Source organism: Lagopus leucura, unplaced genomic scaffold (assembly GCF_019238085.1).
Source record: "Lagopus leucura isolate 7727_CA_CO unplaced genomic scaffold, USGS_WTPT01 Super-Scaffold_702, whole genome shotgun sequence".
Classification (NCBI taxonomy): Eukaryota; Metazoa; Chordata; class Aves; order Galliformes; family Phasianidae; genus Lagopus; species Lagopus leucura.
The window spans coordinates 12,780,355-12,793,790 of NW_024962254.1; the positions used below are offsets into that span (position 1 = coordinate 12,780,355).

The window sequence follows — 13,436 nt, forward strand, 5'->3', positions numbered from 1 at the left end:
TAAATAGTTTAACAAATAAATACACGAAAGTCCTTTTAAGCTCGTCTGTGTGAGACAAGCAAAGTACTTGAGATTGTGTTGTTACAAGGAACTTCTGGCGTAAGGACTCAGACTTCCCACCTCTATGGTGCTCCCTCATCTTCTCTCCCCTGTGTGCTTCTCCACATGGAGGACTTTGAACATTGCTGTATGCTCAGCATAAAACATGGCTGTTCAATTTGATTTTTCAGTTTTGCTCTTTAATGAATAGATTGTTAGAAACAGATGAATGTGCTTAGCTTGGACGTATTACCATCTTCTAAATCTTCATGCATCTTAAACAGCATTGGAGTGGAGTAGGAGCTTCAACTGTCAAAACTTCAAGACAAATTGCAGTTATGTGTGACAAGAGACTGGTGACATCTTATGTTAAAATATGTAGTTTTGAAAAGTGGATTATATGAATTCATTCAGGCTTTCACAAAGTCTGTAAAAATATGCAAAATATACATTGTACTGTACTGTGGAATCATAAGGCATTGATGTTAATCAAACCTTCTAGGTCTTAGTCAGGCAAGAAATGGTAGGTGTATCAACAGAGGTGGTATAAATTTGGTAGTAATTTATAGGTTCTTGGTAGCACCCAGTCAGCAATTCAACTCTAACATTTACCTTTACCTTAAGCACTGAAGTAAAAACACGATGTGAAAAGAAATGCAAGATAAGAAGGAAAAGTAGCTCTTCACATGTGCATAGATATAGGGGTTTTTTGGAGCTTTACAAGACCACAGTTCTACATTTAACAAAGAATATGAGCAGTGTTTGGTCAGTACTGTTAGAACCTAGTTTAAACAGTGATTAACACTCCTCTTAACAGTTGTCTACCAGTGGCTCAACATGGTGCTTTCCTGTATTTGTGATGCTGAGCATGTTTATCCAGAGAAAAGATGTTGCTGTACACTGTATAGAAAATGTAGGTACAAAAACAAACTCTTGAGTTCTTCACAAGAAAGCTAATATTTTATTATTTTTTGAAATAATTTTTGTAGCATGTCATGGTATCCTTGTGCTATACCTACAATTGTGTTGGGGTTGTTGTTGTGGGATTTGTTTGTTTGTTTTAAAGCTACATGCAAAGGATGAGTCCTGTTTCTACTAAAATGGAGTTTAATTCCTTTATGGTAATAAAAAGTGCATTATTTTAAAGTTTTGATCCTATTTTGTGTTGCCAGATTATGGCATTTCTTTTGAGTCCTTTTTTTTTTTCCTCTCACTATTTAGGTATAGACGTAGATAGTAATACTGAAACATTTGTCTTTTGTTATTTCTAAAAGAATTTAGAAGAACCAAAAACTGTATGCTCCTAGAGATGTCCTTCAGTCATAGAATGAAGGTCTGGACCAGCTGCCTGTTCCATGGCAGTCTTAGAAGGCAAGGTATGCTCAACTCTTTCTTTCAGGACAAGGAGACTCCCTGCCTTATTCCTGCAATTTTAATTTAATGAAATGCAACCTTGTTTCTTGGGGCAAACTATAACAATGTTATCATGTTCTAGTTACAGAGAGGGTACATGCAAGGAAGTGTCTAAAGAACTTTGAAACAACGTTGTGGAACAGAGAAGTTCTTCATGTTGTGGTAAGATCTCTTTGTCACTCCCTTGCATGAAAAATCTTGGAAAATTATTTCGGATTTATAGATTAAGGAGAAAACAATGAATATTTTTAGACATATCAGCTCCATCCTGTTTCCTTATGCGTTGTCTGAGCTTGTGCTGTGCCCTTGGTCCCACAGCCCCTCCAACACACATGGCTCAAGGACATTTCACTGCAACAGCTTTTAATCAGCTGCTCCCAGTGTGGAAAGCTCTTACAGACAGAGAGATGCCCCAGAGCCAACAAGCAAATGTTTTGGTGTCATTTCCAGAAAGTGGTCCAGTATTCCCCCAGTAAATTCATGGAAAAGTCAAATAAAATAATTATACGTTAAAACTGTAAATGATAGGAGGAAACAAATGTGAAAGACAAGATGAAAGTGTAGTAATGCTAACATTTAACTCATGAAAAGAAGTTCTTAGTTCTATTTTGCTAAAAAGTTTTAAAGCAGCTGAAGTTATTTCAATCAGTTTTTCAGTCAATTGGTAATATAAATATTTGTGTGATTTTTTTATTTTCTTTTAAAAAGCGTGCTTCTGGAGTTCCTGTTAAGATTTTCAAACTAGCGAGTTTCTGTTGTCATAGTGGCTTAAGATTTCCAGCCTTGGTTCAGTGTTCTAAAAAATTACTTTCCTTTAATCTTGCAGTAGGTGGAATTTCACTCAAGTGACCAGTCACATCCAATTTATCCAGGGAAATCTCTGATAACAGACAGAAAGCAGAAACTTGGGCTGACCTTGAATTCACATATAGGTTAACCACTCTCCCTTTTTTCTGCTCAAGTCTGCATCCAGGATCCTCTTAGCTGCCCAGGTAGGGTGTGCTTCTTCCCTTCCCACTGGGACCGCGGTACTAGGGGATGATGGAGACCACGGTGACATAGGGTGTCTCAGATGTCCTCCCACAAATACAGAGCAGAAGCATGAGCCTGATAGTGCAGCACTTCAGTGGTCAATTGGTTGTTCAACACAGTCCTGTTTGGGTCAGAAGTGCAGAGTGCTCACCTGTGTTGTAACAGATCTTAAGTTTCCTCATTATTTCTTGAACTGCATTAAACTTATTATATGTTGCCACATATTAGACTCTCAATTGCCTGACTGATAGTTAGTTTTTATTTTTTTTCCTACATCTTATAATGTGAGCTGGAAGTTATTGCAACAGAATATCACAGAATGGTTGAGGTTGGAAGAGCCGTCTGGGTCCCTCAGGCCCAAGCTTTGCTCCGGCAGGGGCACCCAGAGCAGGATGCCCAGGGCCACGTCCAAGTGTCATTGGAAGATCTCCAAGGAGGAAATCCCACAGCTTCTGAGCAGCCTGCCCCTGCTCCATCACCTGCACAGCAAAGCAGTGCTCCTGGTGGTCAAAGGGAACCTCCTGTGTGCCAGTTTGTGCCCATTGCTTCTTATTTTAAAGCTATGCAGGTGAGCATCCCCTCTTTATAATCCTGCACTGTAATCAGATAATTCAAAATGTATCTTTCTTTCCTTTTTAGAAGGCTGCAAACAAGAAAGAGGTTTTTTTTCTTTTTAATTTGTCCCTCAGGCAGAGTATATTAGGATTGGTGCAATTTAATTTGTGGGGATGCAGATATGCAGCAGCTAACAGTTTGACCTAATATACTTAATTTAGGTTAGGACTCAAATCATAACCGTATATTTGCTGATGTCTTTATTACTGAGTAAACTTTATTTTGGTCAGTAGAAAATTAATCTGAGTACTGTTCTGCATCATAGGCTTCATTGGATTGGCATGTTTTGGAAAAATGCTAAAGAAATGCATTTAAACCTCAGGTGGGAGATTACTTTAGTCACTATGACTACAACAAAAATTGGTAGGCATTACAGCTTTAGATCCATTTCACGGGAGGTACTGAAGTTTTTCAAAGGCATTATGAGTTTCTAAAATGTTTGAAACATTTTGGAAAATTACACAATTAAAGGTAATGCCTTCCTTGTTTAGACTTGCTTAGAAGAAATATTAAAGAGTGTTGATCTGGCAGCATTATGAAGCTCAATTTCCCAGCAGTGCTGTAAGTGGCAGGGCATTTCACCAAATTATGGCTGTCACTAGACATTCTGAGTTGGCCATCTGTAGCTAATTAAATCTCTTCGATCCTTCCACTGCTTCTACCCCATGAATTTGCTAATAGCTGCTTCTCATCAATGTTTGCAATTTCTGTCACAGTACCAAAAGTATCTTTGGTTGTGATTTTGAGGTATAGTACCTGAATAAGCAGTGCAGAAGGGGCTGGGAAGAGCAAAAAGACAAACAAAAGTATAAATGATCTTTATAAATATGGTAATGGGCTTTATATATCTTTACATGGTACATATTGGATGCTGTCTATGTAATGTATTATAGCAATGTCATACATTGCTTATGATGTTATTAGAGAATTTTAGAAGTGTGTAGCGTGTATTTCGAGTTTTACATATATGTGTGTATATGTATATAAATATACATACATGCCATATTAGAGTATCTTATCTTTGACTGCTTTTCTCTCTGCAGTTTGGATAAGCATACGTACCTATATGTAGTTTGAAGAAAAAAAATGTTATTTTTCATCATAGTGTCTGCTTCATTGAAATTACTAACTGAGATTTATTTGAGTTTGCATTTGGAACAATTCACAAGCAAAAATCTGGAACTGCTAGTTGGAAAACATTTTCCCTTGAATTAAATATCTGTATTTTGTCAGCTCCAGCAGCGGCGTTTCCTGTAATGTACCGCACTTGCAGTCAGGTGATGCTCAGCCCATGTGTCAGCTGTGGCACTCCTCACCCTCGCTGAGTGCTTTTGTGACAGGTGAAGGGAGCTGCCTGTTCAGTGGGTCACTGCTCTCTTTGTAGGAGAAATGGAATTTTCCTGCATGTATTCAGTTCCAATACTGCATAGTGAATACAGTAATATTGCTAGTGAGCAGCGCTTGCTGCCTACATAAAGGCATTTTGTTACTCTTGTGACTTATGTGATTACAGTTAATTAGCTACCTGTAGCACACTATGAAAATGTATTGGATTAATTTTGTTTGGTACAACTGAGTGTGATTGAAGGTTGTACTTCAGCTGTGTGCTTGGTTCTGCCCTAATTAAAATTCTCATGTGGAGGAGAACAGAGTCTTAGACAGACACTGATATTTCTGATATCATAGTTTCAGCCTAATTGCTTATTATGATGTTTAAATGATGGGCCTTGTTGATTTAACATGTTTTCCCTGAAGTGCAATGGAATATTTATTTGCATTTGAATTGTGGCAGTCAGACAGCTCCCACCTGCAGAAATGACTGCTGTTTCACTTCCACCTTTCAGGATTAAAGCGGCAATAGCAAAGTGCTCATTGCAGTGGGAGTACATGGGTTTCATTTGGCTTGGGTGAAGCCAGACGTGCTGGCTAAGGGACTATGAAGTGTCAGCCATGGAAATGCATTCATACAATCTCCTGAAATAGATCTTCAGTGGAGAGGGAAGAAAGTAATGCTGGATGAAGACTACTGAAGTAGTGAAAAAATCTTGTATGTGTCAGGAATCCATGTATATATATATATATATATATGTATATATGTATGTATATACATATATGCATCTGATTGTGGAACTTCAGAAACAGTGTGATTGATAGAACTGATAGAATGTCTTTTGGTTTCATTTTGTGGCATGACAACTTAAAGTTGACTGAATTCTCCCAACTTTGTACAAACAGCTTTTAGAAACAAAAATGCAACTGCATTTAATGTTAGTGTGTTTATGCAAATGTGTCTGTTTCAGTCATACTGTATATTTTAACTTGTTCTTAGTCTACAGTGAATTAATCACTGAAAAGTATCAGGGATTTGCTATGGATAAGTAGCATATCCATAAATGCAAACATACACATCACATATGCATATAAATGCATATACGTGTATGTACTGCATATATGTAGATATATGGAGCAGGTCCAGAGAAGGGCTGCTAAGATGATCAGAGGGTTGGAGCACCTCTCCTATGGAGAAAGGTTGAGGTAACTTGGTTTGTTTAGCTTGGAGAAGAGAATGCTCCAGGGAGACCTTATTGTAGCCTTCCAGTACTTGAAAGGAGCTTATAAACAGGAGGGGGAACGGCTGTTTACATGGGTGGACAGTGATAGGACAAGGGGGAATGGTTTTAAACTGAGACAGGGGAGGTTTAGGTCAGATATTAGGAGGAAGTTTTTCACTCAGAGGGTGGTGACACACTGGAACAGGTTGCCCAAGGAGGCTGTGGATGCCCCATCCCTGGAGGCATTCAAGACCAGGCTGGATGTGGCTCTGGGCAGCCTGGTCTGGTGGTTGGTGACCCTGCACATAGCAGGGAGATTGAAACTAGATGATTATTGTGGTCCTTTTCAACCCAGGCCTTTCTATGTTCTATGATATATAGATATGTGTATGTATATATTGTACACATAGCTATCTTTAAAAGAACTGGAAACTGACCCTATCTTTATTAACTCAATAACCTGGACATGCAAGAAAAAAGCTTCAAATGCTAAAAATGGTACAAAAGCTTTTGGCTGATGCAAGAGACAACTTGAGGTCTGGCAGTGAGGGAAATCAAAAACAGGAAAAGGAGCAGATTCAGACATAATAGCTACTGATAGGTTTTTTAAATCAAAAATACATGAATTCTAAAAATGTGAACAGAAGTGAATATGGTAAAATACCATTTCTATGTCATTTTATGATTGGTAATTTGCATAAGACAAATTAACAACAGGAACCAAGAAACAGACTGTATTGAATTTATTTTGCTTTAGCTGAGAGCTTTAAATGCTGTTCTAGCTTGACGTTGAGTGTGATAGTGGAAAACCAGTGGTATCATTACAGGGCATGCTTGAAATAGACTTAACTTTCTAACAAGTCTAGAAAAGATTAAGTTCCCAGATGGAACTGTTTCCAAAAACAAGTGCTTCTGAAGAAGACTTTACAGCATAGTTCAGCAGGTAGTAAAATACCTATTAGAAAATCTGATGAGCATTTCTCAGCCAAATAACTACTGTGTCCCGCTTCAAGGAGGTGATAAGACACAGTATCAGCAGTATAGTTTCTGTAGGTCATACCCAAACTCACCTTTGATGTTTGTATATACATATATATATATTGGTTGCAAAGATCAAGCATACCTTTTAACAGTGATCCAGATTGTGAATCACTCTTGTGAGCTCTTCCATCCCAAGATGCTGAGGATGAAAGTCTTTGGACTTGCATCCTTTCTTAAGCCTGCTCAAGAACATTTCCCAGCTCTAAGGAATCGCATTCCAAGTGCAGGGTATGGATGCTGGGCCATGGCAGTATGCATATTCCCTGATGGGTTTCAGAAGGATCTCAGAGAGCCCCGAATAGCCAGGGAAAATTGTTAAGAGGAGATCAGGGACTGCAAAGCAGCCAAGCACCTCAGCTGGCATCAAACATGTCTTTGGAGGAAGAAACTTTTCTTCTTAAGGTAAGTATAACCTGATTGTATAAACAGTTGTTTATACTGTAGCTTTCACAATGAAAACCATTGCTGTAAGAGTTCAGGCTCCAAAATCAGACTCCTGTCTGTACATCCACTACCACCAAAAGCTTTTCTAATGGAAAGCAAAATTTCTGTATTTAAGGAAGTAGCTAGGAAAGAAGAATTGGGGTGTTGTCAGATTTTTGTAGTAAAACCTTTTTCTCCTCCAGATTATAACATCTAACATTTGAGTACCTCTAAAATTTATTTTCTTGTAATTCTGTATTGTTTTTGATATGGTACAATTCTAAGATGGCCTTCTATTTTAATCAAGAAATAGCATATGGTTACATTTCAGCTGGACACTTGCTAATACCTAAGCACCATTTGGACTTAGTCTGCCTGTGGCTGTACTTCTCATAATAAAATCACTTCTTGATGCCTCTGTTTCCCTTTGGCCTGCATCTTGTCAGCAGAAATTGCATGCCCCCTCTGAGAAAAAAACTGTCTCCCGGTACTTAGTACCATGGATGCCTGGTCCCAGCTGGAACCTCTTTGCATTACTCTTACACAAATAATATGGAAATAATTGAATCCCACCAGTGACAAACCTAATAATCAACTACAACAGCAGCTTCTTCAAACTCCGATGATGCTGTGCTTATACATGGGATCATTGTGCTGACACAAGACAGGCTTTGTTGTTTGACTGCTAATACAGGCACCTTGGTGTGGCTCCTGTGAGTGGAGACATGGCTTTTGGACTTGCATACTGGCAAGCTGGGATGTTCTGTGTAACCTGTAGGTGGTTTTCGGCTGAAATTTCTCAGTAGTTCCGTGCCTTTCTACTTCTTCATTTGAATTACTAAGTCTGTAATAGAGTTACCGAATATCTATGCCAGAAATGTTTATACAGCAGGCAGCATGCCAAAGGCTTGATGATATCATAACTTAATTAAATGTGAGTGTATGTATGAATCTAAAAGATAATTCAGTAGAACTTAAGGTATATGGCCTCTGCTTACCATGCCTTCCTGCTTAGCCTACAATTTCTTGGCCAGATTATTTTTGTCTTCTGCAAAGACAAGAAGTCGTCTTTTTTATGATGCTGATTACATCCCAAGCTCGTTCACAAATACTACATTATCACAGCACATTCTCTCAGCACTTTTCTCCTCCTGATCATGTTCTTTTGCCCTTTGCACTCTTGTTTCCCCCAAACAAACAGTGCTTCTATTTTTTCCTGATGTAATAAGTTTACATGAGACTTCCCAGATTTCTTCCTTCTCCTCTTCCTTTCTCCTACACAGCCCTTATATCTCTCTTCAAACTATGTGCTCTCACTGAGGCTGATTTTTATTTATTTCTCCCAATCCTAGGTTTTCCTTCACCAGTCCCTTTGTCCTCATCAATCTCAGACAAGGCTGCCTGCTCGTCTGCTCGCTGCAGAGGTGGGGAAGGCACCTCTGGTTGCACTGGCTACAACCACGAGATGGTACTGTTTGCGGGCAGGATGTCACCTGTCCAAATCCTTTTGGAGGTGGTGCCCCTCCTTGAAGAGCAACATGACAGTGGGATTATGTTTCTAATTTGATTCGTTAGAGATCTTCAGTGTATCCTCATGAGGCAGGAGCTGGCCTTAAAATCAAGTGAGAGGAGCCAGGATTTGTGCCTCAAATGTCTCACTGGCATAGTAGAGTTCAAGCTTTGTGGACCTTACAATTATGCAGTCATACAATGGCTTGGATTGGGATGGACCTTAAAGACCACTGAGTTCCAATCCCCCTGCTGCAGGTAGTGTTGCCACCCACCAGATCAGGCTACCCAGGGCACATCCAACCTGGCCTTGAACATCTCCAGGAATTGGGTATCTATAATAATACTCAAGAAGTACATCTAGCATTCAGTGTTCTGTAGAAAAGCCATTTAATTCTTTATTCTCTATGCTAGGTTTCTTATTACTTTCTAATTTATTCTCCATTTGTGACTTTTAATTTTAAAAGATACCATTTAGGTTTAACTAGACCAATTTTCAGTACTGCAATGTCACATCTTCTGCTCTTGATTTTGAAATGAATTTGAGGGTGTGATAAAAGCATATGAAGAACAGGTCACATAGATCAAGCTGGGCTGAGCAGCACTGAAAATGATTCTTTCAATACAAATTCATCCTTTATTTAGTTCTAGAATGGAGTTCTAATTTAAATTGATGCAAGAGAACGCTTTTGTGATGTTATTGCCAAGCAGACTGCAAATGTAACTGAGGACATCTCAGCACAGCAACAGCAGCATGGGCAGACCTTTGCACCTAAGCTCTGGCTGCCAGTGATATCTGTGTTGGATTCTGCTACTTTTGGTTAAATAACAGCTCAAAACCTGTCAGGGCATCAATTTGAATGCTTTGTGTTTTACATTCTGTCCTTGACATCAGGTAACATTTAATATTTGCTGTTTTGCAATCATGTATTCTGCTTTTTGGTTTAGGGGTGTTCCCCTGATCTACTGCTTGTTGTAAACTGGCCCACATTTTTTTTTTTTTTTTCCAAAAAAAAAAAAAACAAACAAAAAAACCAAACAAATGCCATGACTCAGACAGTTAGCAAGCCAGAATCAGTCTAATTCCACTGAAGTGAAAGGAATGTTGCATACTAAAACCAGCTTATAGTCTAGCCTAGTATTTCTGAAATAATGATCCCATTCAAAATCCACGCCTTGCCTGATGTTTTCAAGGCTAGGCCTGATTCGAGCATAGAAACACAAAGTATGTATTGCAAAACAAATGTTGCATAGAAAATAATGATTTAAGTGAAGTGGGGCATTGTGTTCACTACCAGAAGCCATCAAAGAATTTCAAGAACCACTCCTGCTGAGGCTGTGTTCATATTGTTTATCTAAATGCAAATGAGAGCATTGCTATTCATACATCTGCTTGTCATTTTCTTTCATAAAGTTGATCAGGGAAAAACTTTGGTGAATTTTCTGATAAAACACAACTTTGTAAAATAAAACTCTGGTCAATATGAGAAACAGGCAAGGGCTTTTTAATGAAAAACTTTTGTTAAAAAACCCTCAAGTTTTCTGTAAGTATTGCCTGTATTAGATGCGTAGAAGTGGCTCAGTACTTTGATAGGTGGTAAAATAGTAAATAAAGCTGAATTGATTGATGTTCACCCAAGTTCCTCCTCTTTGCCTTCTTTGGCATACCGTGATTCTTGCACTCGGGTTGCTATCTTCCTTATAGTAATGCAGTTCCAGTCAAAAGGTTACGTTCAAAATCATGCAAAGGAGTAGGATTGCAGTGAGATGCTGCCCCTGAATGCAGTTACTTCATGATACAAGAAGGAGTCAAACAGAAAGCACAAGCTCGGGTGGACACAGGCTGGCCCTTGATGATGGCTGGTCAAGGACAGGTGTCCGCTGGGATTATCTCATGAGGACATGTGGCAGGAGATGGCCAGGGGAGCATGGCAGCAATCAGCCCATAGAATCATAGAATACCCTGAGTTGGAATGGGCTCACTAGGATTAAGTTCAACCCCTGGTTCCACACAGCACCACCCCAAATCCAATCCCAATGTCTGAGAGCGCTGTCTAACCGCTCCCTGAGCTCCAGCACTGGGGCCGTGCCCACAGCCCTGGGCAGCTGTTCCATGCCCACCGCCCTCTGGCGCAGCCCCTTTCCCTCACCCCCAGCCGCCCTCCCCTGACGCAGCTCCATGCCGTTCCCTGTCGCTGTCACACAGAGCAGAGCTCAGCGCTGCCCTCCGCTCCCTGTGAGGAGCTGTGGCCATCAGGCCTCCCCTCAGCCTGCTGAAGATCTGAGCAAATAGTCCCTTTATGTACTAAAGTTTTTTAAACAAACTCTTTTATTATATTCCCTATTTATTTATTCTTAAGACTGTTGTGAGCATTAACTGAACAATATTTGAAGTGTCATAACAAAATACAATTATAAATATAGATGATTCTCATGCAAAACTAGCAGAAGGGATAAAATCTTGAATTCTAATTAATCTCCTCTAGCACATCTAATTTAAACATCTCAAAATACGCTTAAAGAAATCATAATGAGCTATAATGAGTATGCTGTTAGTGTCTGAGCACTTTCCTTTCGTCTCCACAGTATTTAGTTTTCAAAACAGAAGAACTTGGGCAGATTTTACTATGTCTTCTCAAGATGACTGAGGAACAGAAATTTCTGTTGCTTGTTCCTTGTCAGCGCAGGCTGCACAAACACAGACTGCTGCAGTACGCCAGATTTGCTTTGAGAATCAATCAAAACCAGCTGTTTAGGCTTTGGAAGTGAGATACTCTGAATAAACAGGGTACTGACCAATAAACAAAGTTTTATAACATGATCTGATCTTGTAAACAGGCTACACACTGTTTGAACAGAGGCAGAATAAAGAGTGTAATAGCTCTTGAGCTGAACTCTGCAGATGTTGGAATGCTCATTCAGAGACTCTTGGCCAGTAAGGGACTTTCTAATTTACAGCTCCATCTCTGGTAGGACAGGCAAAGTGTTTGCACCAGCCCTGAGAAGGAAAGCTCTCAAACAACTGATACAAGTTTGATGGCTGTGCTTTACTTTCAAGGCAAGATGCAAGGCATTTTCCTAAAGCTCTCCTCCTTGGCAAAACTACCAGTTCCCTTGCACAGCTAATAATCTTTCCCAGAATTGATCTCCCTTTCAGTATTTAGATAAAAAGAAGCCTGTATGGTCTAGGGATGGAAGGGAATATGTGTGAGGGTGATACACACAGCGCCCTCCTTACTTTATTGTGCAGAACCCAAGGTCTCACCCTGAGACAGCAGGCTGCTAGAGATATCAGCTCGTAGGTGAGTCATAACATGAAAAGCATTAAAATCCAATTAGTCTGTATTTCATTGCTCTCACAAATGCAGGATATTGTTCCAGTCCTTTCTCTTGCCAACATTTTCTCTGAAGCTCAAATTTTTATCTTGAATGGGGATGGTGGCCATTCCAGACTGCTTCAGGGAAAAATGGGTGTCTGGTCTGAATTCTCAGCTTGGTTGTGTGGGCACCCTGGAATACAACTTCCCTCATCCCCAGACCCACCTCCAGTGGCACAATCCTTTGTGGGAGCCTGGTGGCAGTACTGCACAAATTCTGCCCTCTTATCTACAGCAGAATGAAGGATGTGGGTGAAATAAAATCACACTCCTCTCCATCCCACTTCGTCTCTCCCTTCCTGTGAATGGAGATGGCTTCAAAACCTCCAAAGATGTCTTCCTTAATTCAAATATATTCAAAGGTCCCTTTATGTGTAATAGATTAAAAATTGAAAGTGACGTTTGGGATTGAACTGCCAACCTGAATTTGCTTTTGTTAGATTACTGCACAGTAGCCAGGATGACAGATTTCCTTACATTTTGGTAAGAAATTGTTTTTAAAACTCCTTATAAAGAGCATATTGTTTGGCTTTCTTTGCAACTTCTTCCTCTGCTCACTGGTTTCTGTAGCAGGACATCACTGCACCCTCTCTGGGTGTAGAATGCTGCAGCACAGAGCACTTTTCTGCAGCAGGATGGCAGAAATGTGGTTCAGTTAGAGCTCAAAACAGGGAAAAGGAGAGTAAACTGCTACAGGTCTCGTGAGATACAGTAACTTCTGTGCTTTAGGCTCTTTGGTTTTGTATAAGGATGAAAAGAACATAAATTAAAACTACACACAGATCATCCTGCTTTTCCTGATCCTTGAGTGCTCAAGTGCTTTACCCTCATGAGGTTTTTCTTTCAGCCTATCTTTTTGTGCACAGCATACAGATGTGTTTATACAGAACCTGCTTCTTCACCTCCACAAAAGAGTTGAAAAATGCACATGATAAGAGGAGAAAGAACTGTTTGAAGGCCTGACATAAAAATGATGTGGTATGGGAGAATGGTAAACAGAAAGGAAAAACAGCAATATGGATATAAAAAAGATGAGCACTGAAACTGCAATGTGCAGCCTTTGGGCCTGCAGCCCGGTGCGTGGGGCCAGGCTGCCATCAGCATCGCCTCCAGGGAGGCCTTGCCTTGGCTGCCCCTGAAAGTCTTAGTCTCCGAATAAAGAGAAAATGGGATAACGGCGAGGTGTGAGTTTCCCTCCAGGGGGATGTGCAGTTTATTAGCGGCTGTTGTATGTTGTTATTTTGTTTATAATGGAAATCAGCCGTGGAAAAAGCCGCCTGCCTCATTTCCTTGAGTGCAGTGGAAGGGACCACGGGAGCAGTTAGTTAAGAGAAGCTGACCATGGAAATAAAAAAGAGCATTGCATGAATGTTGTGGAGGTCCTGCCAGCATACGGTAGCGAGCAGTGGAGACTTTCCCACCAAACCCATCTCTG

General features: G+C 40.0%; 1 protein-coding gene across 1 annotated transcript in view; it reads left to right on the plus strand.

Annotated features, from left to right (window-relative positions):
- Positions 1-10,215, plus strand: part of AASDHPPT (aminoadipate-semialdehyde dehydrogenase-phosphopantetheinyl transferase) — a 35,649-nt gene extending 25,434 nt beyond the window's left edge. Inside the window, exon 7 of the mRNA XM_042862493.1 lies at positions 8,468-10,215. The gene's annotated coding sequence lies outside the window, so the exon portion shown is untranslated. The remainder of the gene's footprint in view (positions 1-8,467) is intronic.
- Positions 10,216-13,436: the final 3,221 nt, after the last annotated feature.